This window comes from Syngnathoides biaculeatus, chromosome 7 (assembly GCF_019802595.1).
Source record: "Syngnathoides biaculeatus isolate LvHL_M chromosome 7, ASM1980259v1, whole genome shotgun sequence".
Classification (NCBI taxonomy): Eukaryota; Metazoa; Chordata; class Actinopteri; order Syngnathiformes; family Syngnathidae; genus Syngnathoides; species Syngnathoides biaculeatus.
This window is the reverse complement of record NC_084646.1, coordinates 3,299,397-3,312,671: the sequence shown is the minus strand read 5'-3', so window position 1 is coordinate 3,312,671 and position 13,275 is coordinate 3,299,397. Positions and strand designations below refer to the sequence as shown.

Below are 13,275 nucleotides of genomic sequence, written 5' to 3'. Positions count from 1 at the left end.
GAGCCGATTGCAGGGAGGATTTTCCGATGCACCCGACTCAGAATTGACAGTTTGGGGGGTTTTGGTTTCTTCTCAACAGAGGCCAAGGGCTCCTTTTAGTGTATTTCTCCTTGCAATCATGCAAGTGCTTAAAACTAAGATCGTAAAACTATTATTATTATTATTAATTTGAAGGTAAATGATAGCAACAAATGCAGAACAAAATTAAAAACAGGAATAAACTTTTATCATTTGTGGAAAACGAAAGAGTTGCAAATTGCAATGGTCTCCTTTGTTTTATTGTCAAATATAGGTAAATATAGATAAATATATGTCAAATACACATAAAGTGGTGGGAAAATTAAAGAGCTTATTGCCTTTGTTTTGTTTGTTTTAATCAAAGCAAAAATGCTAAAAAAATCATTAAGGATAATTTAATTTAAATTATCTATTGGTGGCAACACGGTAGCTCAGCTGCAAAAACTTTCACCTCAGAGTTCTGAGGTCCTGGGTTCGATCTCGGACCCGCCTGTGTGGAGTTTGCATGTTCTCCCCGTGCCTGCGTGGGTTTTCTCCGGGCACTCCGGTTTCCTCCTACATCCCAAAAACGTGCAACATAAATTTCCATAAATTGCCCCTAGGTGTGATTGTGAGTGTGACCGTTTTCTGTCTCCATGTGCCCTGCGATTGGCTGGAAACCAGTTCAAGGGGTACCCCGCCTCCTGCCAGTTGACAGCTGGGATAGGCTCCAGCACGCCCTGCGACTCTTGTGGGGATAAGCAGCTAAGAAATTGATGGATATACATAAAGTATGTCTGTACGTTTTAGGCTATACTGCACCCAAAGCACCCAGACTAGAAGGAGCAGCTCAATGCTCATTGAATGTGAAATCCATCCATCCATTTTCTTATCCGCTTATCCTCACGAGGGTCGCGGAGAGTGCTGGAGCCTATCCCAGCTGTCAACGGGCAGAAGGTGGTGTACACCCTGAACTGGTTGCCAGCCAATCGCAATGCACACAGAGACAAACAGTCACACCCACAATCACACCAAGGGGCAATTTAGAGTGTCCAATTAATGAATGTGAAATTATGTTGCACAAACTGTTAAATTCTTTACATTCTAAGTAATTTACTGTGATATTTGTACACAATACTGTCGTGTTGAGTTCTTTTGTAGTGATTAAAAAAACGAAACATATTGTGAGTGTTCTTTTGGGAGGCTGAAACAGTCGCTTATGACTGTGGTCACAGAAGGAATTAAACACAGAAGTGAAAGCACTAGTTTATTTATTTATTTATTTTTGCTAAACGAAAATGTAAAGACTAATAGAAATAAATTGAAATTGAAAATTGAAATAACGCTTGCACTTGTGCTTGTCAGACTGAACGCTACGCCTTAAACGGATAATTGATGAGTATTGCAGAGCAAAAATAGTTTATATGCTTTTTTTTTTTTTTTTAGCCACAAGGGAAGAAATTGTTTTTTATTTGATCTCACTGCAAGGTGGAGTAGTGATCCGACGAGTTAAAAAAAAAAAGATGTAACTTTATTGTGATGGCACAGTGCAGCGGGATGATGGATGGATGGTGAGGGGTGCGCAGGAGGGGGCAGGCAAAGGGGTGCGCTGAAAGGCAGCAGGCTGGGCCTTGAATGGGAGCCCGAGCAGAAAGGAGGGGAGGGTGGCATTAGTGGCGGGCGGAGGCAGTTTGGGGGTGTTTAGCGCGGGACGTGGGGAGGGGTCCCCTCTATTAGTTCAATGCAACGGCCGGAGCAGCTGTGAAAAGAGGTCTCCCCTTTTTCCCACGCCCGGCGAGACGCACGAACGCCGCCTCGGCCGGCCGGGGTCAAGTCACATGGCTAATATATACACGGAGGCCTCGCACGACACAAACGCACACTCGCACAAACGCAATTATCGCGTACTGTACGTGCACAGGCGCGTTATTACACGAGCACGAACAGACGCAGGCGTTCTCTGTTGTTGTGGCTGTGCGCTTGTCGCTTTCTGATGAATGATTTGCACTTTGTTTTAAAATCCACATAAAGACATAAATATATGCATGCGTACATATATTTGGTGACAGCAGGAAATGTGGCCTCGCAGGCCACAGAGGGAACGCTGACGTTATAGCGAGGCATCGTAATGGAGTGGTGCACTTCAACGATAATCATATTCCAAGAAAGGAGGCATGGGAAGGTGGGGGGGGGGGGGGTCTAAAGGCTTTGTCCTAACCAGGGCCCCACCACCACCCAGTGCCAGATGCCCCGCTGCATTGTGTGGGTGCCCCCCCACCCACACCCATACCCCACCAACCTCTCTGTCTCCTTCCACCATGATGTCACCCTCCTTGTCTGCCTGTCAGACCCTCCACGAGAACTTGAGTGTGGGAAGGCAAAGGGGGGGGGGGGTCGGGGGGGAGACAAGTGGTCGGCGTTGGGAAGTCTGGTCCGAGAGGTCAACGCGTGGACTTGAACAACGAGCCCCGGCGACTCGCCTGGCAACTGGAATGTAGATGTAGATGCGTCGCACTAATTCAGTCTGGGCAAACTTCTCTGCCGGTTTCACAAAAGATGTGAAAAAGTGGAGGGAGGAAAATGGGGGGGGGGGCTGTTTATAACCATCTGTTTACACTTCATTATTTCACAAATGTACACTGACAGGTGAAAAGCTTATAGGCTCTTGGAACTCTGTAAATATCTCTTTGTGCTCTGCCAGATTTTCATAGACTAGTAGAGAACCGATATACGGAAGCGTATAACATGAAAATTATTACGTTATAATGTGATAGCGACCTTTTTTTGTGTGTGTGTGTGGCAGCAATATGCTTTCATAGCAATACGTTTCCGTACCTATATATATTTTATGGAGGGATGAAAAAGTGTGTTTTATAATCATGATAATGCACTTTGTTTTTGTCCACTCTGGGTTGTTGTTCTGGGGGTTGATTTCTGCTCAAGGTATCAGAATTCCAATGTTAAAAGCAAAAGCCCCGCCCTCGACTTTTCGAAGGGCTCGTTTACTAAACGTTGGTCATGCAGTAGAAAGACTTTGGCATGGATTTTGAAAAACTGGACTTTCCAAAACTTTCCAACTGGATGTTCTTTGCTCGATCCCATGTGCCCAGGATGCTAACCGTTGCTTCACAGGATTATGACAGATTACGGACATTTTTTTGAGTCGGGTGAGATGAATTTGGATTGTTGGTCTCAAGTATGATTCTTGTTTCAGGTGCGAGAGGTCCCCGGTTCAACCTCCGGATGAGCCCTTAATCTTTAGGAGAGCCTGTGCACCCATTTAGGAATAAGGCATTTTTCAGTTGCAAAATGTATAGGCAAATGTGGGTCTTTGGTCTCGTGGTATGATTTTCATTTTGGTGTGTGGAGCTTCAGGTTCAAATCCAGCATGAGTTGTTGAAATTTAGAAGGTTTAAACTTTGTTTATCAGTTGTAGGTAGAAGGCTTAATATGAAGGATATGAAAAACCACAACAATGGACCCCCACAAGGTTCTTGTCCGTCCTTATGGCGTCTGATTTGAAAACCCGCAATGTTGTGTTTGGCCATGTCTATTTTTTGGGTGTCATGTGCCCAATTGCTGGAGTTAACTTGGCGGCCAAACCAAAAACAAGTCGGACACATTCTGCGCTTTTAAGGTTCAGTTGAGATCAATCACAGTCACAAATAAAATTAGATGAAGTGTCATTTTTTGTTAGTTATTCATTTATGTTCATAAAATAAATCATGTCATTATTTTATTAATTGTTTTATAAACTCTATTACAGTAAATGTAGTATTAATGTCTTTATTATTTCTTTTAATGGAAAAAAATAAATACGTATTGTAAAATATAATTAGTTATTTTGTTATTTTATTATATATAGTTACTTTATTCAAATAAATCATCTGAAATTCTATTTCTTTTTTTCATAGTTTACTATATAACAAAACATTACAAAGCAGAACATTTCTTTTCCTTTTATGGATTATTTTGATGATATGAATGTAATGAAATGTAATAAAATATGTTTTAAATCAAATCAGAAAAATAAACCACTTAAGTAATCCATTTTATTATAACTGGTTTTGTAAAATCCAATAAAATCAAATTAAACGTAATCATAATTTTAATACAATAAATACAACAGAGAGTTTCTTTCGGCTTGTCCCTTTCGGGGTCGCCACAGCGTGTCATCTCAGATGAACGCACATATGTTTGGCACAATTTTTACGCCGGATGCCCTTCCTGACGCAACCCTTCTCAGGGAGTGGAGGCCCCAGTGGGATACGAACCCACAACCCCTGGTTTATCAAACCAGTGCTCTAACCACTGAGCTACAGGGCCTCCTAATACAATAAATACAACAAACCATAAAATGTAATTAGCTGAAATGTTTAAAAAACAAATCAATTCAAATGTAATTTATTGCCTTTATCATCCATTCTAATCAAATCAAAGCAATCATGTCTAATGTTGTTTTTTCTCTCCGCATCCCAAGTTTACTTTCTCCCTCGACAATTCGCCCTCGCTGTCCCACCTTGCGAAGAGGCAACCGTGTCGCAGGAGACAATGACTCACAAGCGACACAATTAGCCGCGAGAAGACGCATTGAAGCAATTAGGGTGCGCAAAGGCAGGGGAAGGTGCGGCTTCGAAGCACCCGAATGCGGATGTGCCGTCGCAGGTGCAATGCAGACCTTTGCGAAGTCGAGCGATCGCAGAGACAATGGCGGACAGGACGCACGGCGCATGTTCCGACATTTCCAACTCTTTTTATGAGCAGGAAACAAAGGAGGCAACTATTAGAATGTGCTCCTTCTCCTCGCGCGCAAATGAGTGACCTACAAGTTAACGGGCCCCTTGGCTTTGTGTTAGATTTAAGGGAACTTGCGTTTTGTGGCCCTGCTGTCCATCTTTTAGTCGGGCAAATAAGAAAAGAGCACTCGAGAGGGAGGACGGATCTCAGCCGAGGCCAAATGGGCAACGGTTGGTGAACAAAACGTGCACGTCATCCGCAACTTTGTTTTCATGCCAATCAAAATGGAACGAGTGCTTTCTTAACCCCCCAAAAAACTGCAATCCAATAACAGTGAAATGACAAATAAAAAAATTGGATTCTATAAAATCCTGCATCCCAGTAAAATACTGAGTTAAAACGCCCAAAACTGCCATAAAATCCATCCATCCATCGATCCATCCATTTTCTATGCCGCTTATCCTCACAAGGGCCCCAGGGAGTGCTGGAGCCTATCCCAGCTGCCACCCTGAACTGGTCACCAGCCAATCGCAGGGCACATCGAGACAAACACCCACACTCGCAATCACACCTACGGGCAATTTAGAGTGCATGTCTTTGGTTATGTGGGGGGAAACTGGAGTGCCTGGAGAAAACCCACATAGTAACGGGGTGAACATGCAAACTCCACACAGGCGGGATCAGGATAGAACCCCCAACCCCAGAACTGTTTTCTTAGCCGCTAATCCTCACAAGGGTCACGGGTTACAGGAGAGCTGGAGCCTATCCTGGCTAGCATTGGGCGAAAGGCGGACTTCACCCCAGACTGGTCGCCAGTCAGATATCGACGCCATCACTGAGCAGGAATCAAACCCACTCTGCCCGCACCAAAGTCAGATGTGTGTACCACTAGACCAGGGCTCAGCAACCTTTTTGAGGCTGAGGGCTACTTCGTGAGCACCGATCGTGTGAAGGGCTACGTGACCTGTTTGTGGCAAATTTCAGACTCAGTTCATTACACGTACATAAAATATTTTTGTTATAATTTATTGTAGTAAATGACATTACAGGTATTTTAAATTTTTAATTCACGTAATTAAATCAGATTCAGAATTTAAAGCACAAATAATAGTAACAATTTGTGGCCTATGGTATTTTTAGAACATACCTCGCGGGGGCCTTATGTGGTCCTCGCGGGCTCCCATTCGCCCGCGGGCACCGCGTTGGTGACCCCTGCACGCGACCAGTGCAGTGCGCGACCAGGGGCCACCAGTGACCAATACTATATTAAAATAATGGAAAAAAATAACTTCAGTTAAAAAATGCCATGAAATACACAAAATACTGCAATAAAATAAAATACTAAATAAAATGCTGCATTAAAATAATCAATATATAATAATTGTGTTTGTGGGTTTGATTTTTCTCTGTCGGGCCAGTCCGAGGGGTTTCTTTCTTGCAGTCGGATGGCAATCCAGGTGATCCCCTCTTGCCTTTTTTTTTTTTTTTATGACTTCTCTAACCTTGATAAATGAAGTTATAGGGCGGGATGGGAGAAAGTTGAATAGAAGCAAGATGGAGAGAGAGAGCGAGAGAAAGAGAGAGGGCAACACGAACGCTCCTCCACTGGCTCGCTCTCAGGATCAATAACATTCTGGGAGCTGCTGAGCACTCCTATCTGGCAAGGGGAAAGAGGGGAGAGGCTTGGGGGAGGTAAAAAAAAGAGAGAAGAAAGAGGGAAAGAGAGAAAAGAGATGCCGCTGCCATCCTGTCACAAAACTATTCGATGCTGGAAGTAAATCTTGGGATGTGGAATAGTCTGCCGAGGAGTTACGTTTGACGAACGTATTTTTGCAAATCGGGAGCCGGTATCAGTTCCATATTCAAACTGTACGGACGACAAATCGATAAGCGGAATCGTCAGGGAAATGAACGGACGATTCCTTGGAGTTCAGTGACTCGGAACCACTCGTCAAAAAGAACCAGTTTTCAACTGCTCTACGTTCCTGCGATCGACAAGCGACCATTTCAAAATGTACCAGATCTCTCGACCACAGTCAGCCAGGGGGCAAATATTAATGATAATTGATGAATGAATATCTACACGCGTGCGTGCCACTAAAAAGTTTCTCGATACAGCCATCCAGGAAGTCTCACTCACCTGCCCGCTGGGACGCCGTCCTTTCTCTGAGGTTACGCCCCGTCAATACAAACACGCACAGCCCTCGGACAAATGGGATTTGGTGCCTTGAATCCGCAACGTTGCCAAATCTCTGTTGTGAAGTGTTGCAGAAGCGTCGCCGTTAGAACGTTTACTGTCCCCTAAACATCCTCCATAAAATCCAGTCTAATGGGATTATCGGATGCATTGTGTCATTGGATTTGTGTAGTTCTGCAGCCGATTATTAGGGACCAGGATGGAGTTTTGTACTGAGGACACCTGAGATTTTGATACTCCCCCCAAATATTCATTGCCCAATCCGTCCATTCCTCACCCTCTCACTACTTCCTCTATCAGATGACTGCCTCGTTCACCGTTAGAGAAAGTTTCAACTCTCTTCAAGTCTGATGTGACCTCCGTAGCAGTAAGTGTGGCTCGTTGGTCTAGATTCTTGCTTCGGGTGAGCCCTTAATCTTTTAGCGCTTTTTTTTTTACCCCAAGATCTACTTTTTAAGCAGCTAGTCTCTGGCGAGCTACCGACGACAGGGGTAGGGGATGGAGGCTACGGGGGTGGATTTGAATGATGATGCACCCAAACCGTTTTAAGGTTTATGCTGTGTTTCTTCCTATATTTCCATCCATCCATCCATCCATCCATCCATCCATCCATCCATCCATCCACCCACCCATCCATCCATCCATTTTCTTCGCTGCTTATCCTCACAAGGGTCACAGGGAATGCCGGAGCCTATCCCAGCTGTCAAGGGGCAGGAGGTGGGGTACACCCTGAACTGGTTGCCAGACAATCGCAGGGCACATAGAGACAAACAGCCGCACTCACTATCACACCTAGGGGCAATTTAGAGTGTCCAATTAATGTTGCATGTTTTTGGGATGTGGGAGGAAACTGGAGTGCCTGGAGAAAACCCACGCAGGCACGGGGAGAACACGCAATCTCCACACAGGTGGGTTCGGGATTGAACCCGGGACCTCAAAACTGTGAGGCCAACGCTTTACCAGCTGACCCACCGTACCGCCCCTCCTATATTTAAAATACAGAATTAGCTTTTTTGTGCACTGTCTGTGTTTCCATCCTGGATCAGGCTGTGCCAAGGTGGAATTTTAAAATTACACACCATCTCATCCTATGCTTTCTACTTTGGATTTGGACCAGACCTTTCCCACTCGGAAAAGACAAAATCTCATCCAGTATAACCATTTTTTTCTTCAATTATTCACATACTCCGACAGTCATTGCATCTTAAAACAACAGCATTTCTTTGTTAAACTTTGTCCATTAATATTGAAAGTAAATATGAGCAGCATGTCTAGCTCGTCTTTGCTCTACGTTGCCCAGACTGTGTTGTAGCGGTGGTCATTATAAAACACACTGATGGGCTGCGTAAGTATTGTAACATTTGTAATTATGAGTGTATGTATTTAAGGGGGGGGGGGTAAGGTAAGCTAGGAAAAAGTGTGTGGCAGAGCAGCGGTCATTGTTAGAGAAAGTTCCGTGCACAATTGCCCACGCACGCAGTTTCGAGGGAACATTGGCTGACGTCTTTTTTTTTTTTTGGCATGCTGTCCCGCGATCAACCAAGACTCCCTCGCGATCGACTGCACCGAGCGCCCCTGTTTTAGAGTACTCCATTTGTGGACTTGGCTTATGGAAGGAGGTCCAGCCTGATATCGATAGAATGGGTTCTGTTTGTTTGTGCTGATCTGATTCTCCTATGTTGTACCAAAACGTACCAAATAATAACGGAAGGAGTTGTTCTAAGGGATGTTGAGCAGGCATTTTGAGGGATGATGCAAAAGAAAATAATGAAAGCGAGAGAAAGACCGCAACGTTGGACACATTTGTAAAGATGAAGATGAATGTTTGAGGATATTTTGGAGGCTATTGAACAAGAGAATGCTGACGGTCTTGGACAGCAGTTCTCGTAAGACCTCCGACCAAAAGTATTAAATACTATACATTGTATCTTTACTTCAATCGTCTTTTGGCCAGCAATGTGGCATTTTGGTTTGTGGATATGATGTTGACTTTGTGACATCATCTTTTCTATTTGCGTCCACGTTCATGCTCCACAGAGCTATGAAACTCATTTCTTCCCTTCAGTCGAATTTACACTGCAAGTCGACTTTAGAGGCATATTTGTCTTAAATATTTGTAAAAATTAAAAACCGGACTTTAATCATTGCTGTAGTTTGAATCCTTTACAGGTTTTTCACTGCTTTTCTCCATTCAAGTGGAACTGTGCCTTGTTCAGGAGATGACTCACTTTAGCTGTGAGAGGTCCTGGGTTGAATTCCTGGACAAGCCCTGATCCTCTAAGGGGAATAAGCAGGTTATTCTTACAGACAGCACCCACGTTTTGGAGTTATATTCATCTTAAAATGTCTTCTGATCCCCCCCCCCCCTTTTGGCTCTTCACCGAGTTTGTCATTCAACTGCTGATGTGATTGTCAATCCTGTCGGGTCCTTCGGGGTTTGAATCCCAGACAAGCCAGTTAGTCGTAGAGGCACAGCAGTCACGGACTTTAGTCATTAATGTGTTAGAGACAATTGAGATTATAGATTCAGATGTTATTGCAGAAGAGTAATTTGGGTCCCAGTTGGCTGTACCTGACTTTTAAATTCATTTAACTCGAAAATTATGACAAATTCCAAATATTACATCGGACTTTCTCCACTGTTAATAGTCTAAGTCTTATTCAATGCCTTCTCTCCTTTTCTTCTCCTTAGCAGTAATGGAGGTTACTGGTCTAAGGGTATGATTATCTTTGGGCGTGCGGGGTGCTGGGTTCAATTCCCAAAAGAACCCCGAGGTCTGAAGACACCGCAGTGGTGGATTTGGTGGAGTTCATGGATTGATTGCTGATAGAGTGCAATGGTGTGTGCATCAATATTCATGTTCCGGCAAATAATGCAACATATTTGTTCTGTGTCTGGCTAACTTTCAAGGTGCATTCAGTTTCAAGATTAAAATACGAGATAGTGTCTTAATAAAAATATGACTGTTTCATAAAAATGTGAGTTGGTTGTCTGTTGGTGTGATTCTCGGTTTAGTTGCACGAGATACTGGGTTCCATAACTCTATAAACCCTGATCTATGGGTACTGCAGTAGTGGACTTGGCTTGTTGTTCGATTCTAGTCTTGATTGATCCTAACTGGACCAACAATGTAGCCCTTCAGGTTTGCTTTATTCACCTCCGCGCAATGTTGTGTGTGGACATGTTTATGCTTTCAGGCAGTCTAGGGTATGGTTTTTAGCTTTGGGTATGGGAGGTCTTGTTCTTAGAATCTTAGAATTGGAATGTGTCAGGTTTACGCAGCCTCTTGCTTAGTCAGGGATCTTAGCCAGGGACGTGTCCGGTGATAGCATCCGGTGATAGCCAGGCTCACGCAACCCAGGACATTTCTACATCACTGTCTGGCGTTTCCAGGGCACCCAAAATAACTTGATTCCATCACAATGTTGAAGCACATTGTCAAGTCACCGAACAGGAAGAGCACCTGTTCCCCTCCAGACCTGCAGGGGGCAGAGAAAACTCAATCAAACAACTCTACAAACTTCCTGTCAGAGGCCAGGGGCGGCCATATTGCTCGCAGACAGCACGTGAGCCTGTGTGGAACAAAGAAAGCCTACCAGCAAAATTAATAAATCACAAACAAACAACTGAAGCAACTAAAAAACTCGAAGGCACCCCTCAATTTCCGGTGAGACGCAACTGGTAGGGAAAGGACTTGGATGCTAATTGGTTGATTTGTTTCATTTCAGCTACAAGCTGTGTTCTTTTTGTTTGTCTTAACTTCTGAATGAATCTAAAGTATTCAAAGAGACAAAGTGGATGCTTTTGTTTGGTTTATTCAATCAGTTCTGGTTTTCAACCTAATCAACCTCTAATCACCCTACAACCACCCTCTAACCCCCTTGACCATCAATAAACGGTGAAAAGAGGAAGATTTCAGTTGTCATGTGTTTGAAGACCAAGGCCCTTTTCAAGTTGGGGGAAAGAACCGAGGGAGTTAAAGACAACTTGACACACATCATAGCAAAAAGTTTCCATGGCACCCAATGGGCCACTTGATTGCATCAGATTAAGCAATATGAGATGGATTAAAAAAAACACCGTCCTTGTTTGTTTTTGACATATGTGGGCAACAAAGATGATTCTGATTCTACTGTTTGATGCATTTCGAAAGCCTGACTCGTGCCTTTTGCTTATAACTGTAATTGCTCTGGTTTGGAGATGTCGAGGTATTATTCTGGCTCAGAGTTCCGGAGATCCTGGGTTCATTTCCCCGATGAGACTTGGCTCAGGCAGAAAAAAACCCCAGAACAATAAGAATCCAGAACTTTGTTTGTCCTTCTAGTAAATTGTCATGAGTCAGGCTACATACGAACATACACCTGAATTAATAATGTTAAAAATATACTTCTGTTTGTGAAACCATATATCTGGAGTATTGACATAATGGCTTATTATTGCAAACACTCCCAAGTGACAAGTTCAGGTTTCCATGATGCGCAAGTCCACTGCCAAGGGGCAGCGCCAGAAGGGGAGTTGACCCCGTTTCCTCCCTTGTCCTCCCTGCTTCAACACTGACAAACACACAAACTCTCCATTTTGCCTTTCAGCTCTCAAACCTGCCTCCATCCATCCTTCCCTCCGTCCCGTCGCTCGGCCACAATACGTCGGCCGTGTCCCGCGGCGGCCGCAAAGCAGCCCTGAACTAACAATATCAGCGAGGCCTGCCTGGAAGCCTCCCGGGCCCATTGTGCTCGGTCAGAGGGGAGTTAACACCCATGTCTGAGCCCAATGAATAGCATTATTGTGTCTGAGACACGCAGCGCACCCCCTCGTCCCACATCCGCGGCCCCCCTCGAAAACCCGCCGCCGCCGCCGCCGCCACTCCCTCTTCTTCAACTTGCCTCTCGTACTCGGCCACGCTTGCGACTTCCACCGGGGAACCTTTACTTGTGTGTTCCAGTGGAAGCTTGTTGGGGTTTTTGTTTTGTTTGCAAGTTCAGAAAGCGCTCGGTTTTGAGAGACATTTGCTTGCTGTGTTGTAGGGAGGTAGAGAGGCGCCGTGGCTCTTTCTCACACAATGGAAGCATGAAACCTTTTAGAAACCCGCCCCCGCCACCACCAAACTGCTATTATCATAAGAAGAGAGTTTGCTGGAACCGTTTGAATGATTTGAGATGACACAAAAGCCGTGATGTGATTCTTTGACAACGTTTCTTGGGAGCCGCGCTGGTTCAGCCAGAAACATTTCCATTCCTTCACACGCTCTTTGGCGCCGACACAATCAAGTTCTACCTTGGAAAGTTGTTTAACATTTAAATTGGGTCTTTTTGAAACTCTGGCAACTTTAAGGATGAGCTCTTTTATGTCCGGTTTAAAAAGATACTGAGTTTCAAAGCTTTTTGAAGGCAAGTGGCAAATATATATTGTTTTCAGCACAATATTTGAGCACAATAACTACCTCTATGGGACACAGTGTTCTCTATCTTATTCATATTATTTAAAAAAAAATACTGCTGTTCAATAAGACCCAACCTTGAGTAACATGTTTTACCAATAAGAAAAAAGTGGAAGAAAGGGCCGCAATTAGCTGGCAGCCAGTCCAAAGCGTAGCCTACCTCGAGCCTAAAGTCAACTTGGATAGGCTCCTGCATACCTGTGACCCGAGTGAGGATAAGCGACAAAATGAATGGATGGATGGACAGATGAAAAATTTTACAAAAATAGTCAAAATGAGAGTCACTGATGGTGTAGTGGTACACACGCCTGCCTTTGGTGCGGGCAGCGTGGGATCAATACCCTCTCTGATGGTATCGATATCTTCCCTGCAACTGACTGGAGACCAGTTCCAGGTGTAGTCCGCCTTCTGCCCGAAGCTAGCTGGGATAGGCTCCAGCTTTCCTGCAACCCTTGTGAGGATAAGCGGCTTGGATAATGACATGACATGAGTTAGAAGGAGGCGACACGGTGACTCAGCCGTAAAGTGGTGGCATCACCGTTCTAAGGTCCAGGGCTCGATCCCATGTTCTCCTCGTACCTGCGTACGTTTTTCCCGGGCACTCTGGTTTCCTCCCACATTCCAAAAACATGCAACATTAGTTGGACACTAAATTGCCCCTAGGTGTGATTGTGAGTGCGACTGTTGTCTGTCTCTACGTGCTCTGTGATTGACTGGCAACCAGTTCAGGGTGTACCCCGTCTACTGCTAACCTAGCAACAAGTGGAATGGTAGCCAGTATTGGAAAACCTCAAGGCCAAGGCTACTGAACAACTAGCTAGGCTTGTAGTTGCAAAGGTGGTAAGTAGATAGATAGATAGATAGCTGGTGATTAAATGCTTGTTTCTAAGCTACCCGTCAAAGAAA

At 44.4% G+C, this 13,275-nt stretch overlaps 1 long non-coding RNA gene across 2 annotated transcripts in view; it reads left to right on the top strand.

Moving 5' to 3' along the window:
• The window catches only part of LOC133503848 (uncharacterized), a 35,472-nt gene that overhangs the window by 20,931 nt on the left and 1,266 nt on the right, over positions 1 to 13,275 (top strand). Inside the window, exon 1 of one of the 2 annotated variants that reach the window (XR_009795849.1) lies at positions 10,497 to 10,599. The exons of the other annotated variant lie outside the window; for it this stretch is intronic. This is a non-coding gene — a long non-coding RNA (uncharacterized LOC133503848). Of the gene's footprint in view, positions 1 to 10,496; positions 10,600 to 13,275 lie in introns of those variants that run through there. 2 annotated transcript variants of the gene reach the window in all.